The sequence below is a fragment of the Petromyzon marinus genome, unplaced genomic scaffold (genome assembly GCF_048934315.1).
Source record: "Petromyzon marinus isolate PM22_M1 ecotype Great Lakes invasive population unplaced genomic scaffold, UKy_Petmar_22M1.pri1.0 PM_G_Scaffold_29, whole genome shotgun sequence".
Classification (NCBI taxonomy): Eukaryota; Metazoa; Chordata; class Hyperoartia; order Petromyzontiformes; family Petromyzontidae; genus Petromyzon; species Petromyzon marinus.
The window spans coordinates 2,672,501-2,675,000 of NW_027422861.1; the positions used below are offsets into that span (position 1 = coordinate 2,672,501).

Here is a 2,500-nt window from a genome sequence, read left to right on the forward strand (position 1 = left end):
TGGGATTGCATCACTGTCACCCCCTGCTCGTACCCACAAATTACGGTATTCTTCCTCCATACCCTGCGAGGACACAATATTACGGGTGATAGCATCGGACGAGTTTGCTATACGTTGCAGCCTTCTAACTTGAACCGAAGGGATTGTTTTTTCCAGTTTCAAGATGGCAAGGCCTCCGTCTCGGGCTCTGGCATATAACAGTCCATCACAAGTTGAAGCGGGAAGGTGGAGCCATCCTTTTACCGCCTTTCTAATCTCTTGGTCCAACCCACGGAGAGTTGATTGCTTGCAGTCCGAGTGGTCTGCAGGATATAACAATCTGGGTAGGGCATAAGCATTGAGTAGTTCAACCTTCTGAGTTGGCTTCAGAGGCGCCTCATCGATTTTCGAGATCCATGTCTTTAGCTGACAATGTAGATCAGGCTGTATAGTGCCAGTCCAAGGGCCAATTTTCAGACCAAGGTATTTCGTTGATTCATCAGGTTGGATCATATGGACATCTTTATTTTTGATAGTCCATGGGTCGCAGTTGTTCACCGTATATGAATCGTTGGTTGGGCTTATCATGAAACCCTGGCACTTTCTGGCCTGAACCTCCAATCCCGATAGCCCACAAAATGATTCCAAGATCGCTAGATTGGCGGCCATACCAACCCAAGATTCGCTCACCAACACCAAATCATCAGCAAACGCAAGAGCTGTCACGTGGTCGGTATCAATGGAGTACCCAACTCCGTGTGACTCTAGGGTGCATATCAAAGGGTCCATGGCAAGATTGAAGAGCAGGGGTGACATGGGGTCACCCTGTTTGACACCAACACGTATGCTAATTTCTCGAGTCGACTCGCCATTGCTTTTGAACGAGGTCGTACACCGATCGTAGGCGTTCTGGATGATGCCCACCACGTGTTCATCTACTTTCTTGTGCCTTAACACCCATAAAATATGAGCATGCAAAACCGAGTCAAAAGCTTTCGCTATGTCGATGAACATGACAGCCAACGGCCTGTGCAATTTCTTAGCGTGTCTCATAAGGTCCTGTAGCACCTTAAGATTTTCAGAGCAGCCAGATGCCGCTATAAAACCACGCTGCCTTGGGTTTAAGGGACAAGCACGAGCAAGACGTGCAGTCATTATTCTGGAAAATAATCTCAGAATCATTGAACCAATCGTTATTGGTCTCCAGTTCCCCAATTCTTTCAGCTTTTCATCGTCCATAACCTTAGGAATAAGAATCGTCCTATTCTTTTTCAACTCTTTGGGAATAATTCCTGTAATCATCCATGCATTAAATAGGGCTGTCAGTGTCCGACCCTCGGGGTCGGCAGCACAGATTGCAGCCCTTGTTAGGCCATCTGGCCCAGCTGCTGACGTTGGTTTAATGGCCCGTATGGCAGTCTGAACTTCCTCCACCGAAATTAGGGGCTCAAAGTATTCGTTATTTGCAACACCTGATGACTTAAATTGGCCCAGGCCATTGAATGGCAACACCTTCTCCCATTTTTCGCAGTAAAAACGATATACATCTGCTTTCGGGATTCGGCATTCATGACGTTCAGTGCCATCCAGGACTAAGGACGCAAGAAGAGAGCGGTTCTTAAAGAAGAGCTTCTGGTGCTTCATGAAGCTTCCTCGTTTTTCCGCTCTCTTCTTCATCCAAGATCGTGTGGGTAATATCCTGGGTTTAATAATGTCGTTCTCGGGTTTTGAACGTTTGCCTTTGTTTTTCACCAATCTCATCGGACAAAGCATCAATGCTGTGGCAGTTTCTACGAGGGCATCATGTTGGCCCTCGCCGTTAAGCCAAGCCTTTATTGCCTCCATTGCAGGCTTTTCCAGGGTCCCAGAATTCTCATTCGTAAGCCGCTCAGCTGCTTGAGCGAGTATGGATGAAGTCCCCGTTGTTACATTTGGTGGGGGAGACAATGTCTCAAGAGGCCTAGAAGAAAAATGTAAGCTGTCTGACATGGGGGCCCCTGTCTTTTTACTTAGGTCCCGTCTCTTGTCAGAGACTTGCTTGTTGGTCTTAGTCCCAAGCGCTTCAGCAATGATCTTATTGATATTCTTTTTCCCCTGAAACTGCAACTCTAGAAGGGCCAGCTGTTCTACTTCCTTCAAAGACCAGCAGCTACGGTGTACCCCTCTCTGCGAGGTACCCTTTATACCATCTTTAATCCTTTCCTCATTACGGGTGACTGGGTGAGCATGCCTCTTGTGCTGCGAAAGGCCACTTAGAGTCGCAAAGCGTGCCTGGCAACATTCACAGACCATTGGTAAGCTTTCCTCAGTTAACTTTATTCCCCCACATTTGGGGGCATGACAGGCAATCAATCGGTGGTTTGAGTTGGTTTTGTCACATTTAGCGCACTTAAACACCAGAGGAATGTCTCTGTGTTTGATGTTAAAATGTGCAACAAGTTCGGATGCTTTGCCCATGTGTTGTTTACAGATAACGCATATATACTCCAGACTAGGCAGTACAACCGTGATAGTTCCCTTG

At 47.1% G+C, this 2,500-nt stretch overlaps 1 pseudogene; it reads right to left on the minus strand.

Annotated features, from left to right (window-relative positions):
- The window catches only part of LOC142914918 (28S ribosomal RNA), a 9,739-nt pseudogene that overhangs the window by 3,812 nt on the left and 3,427 nt on the right, over positions 1 to 2,500 (minus strand).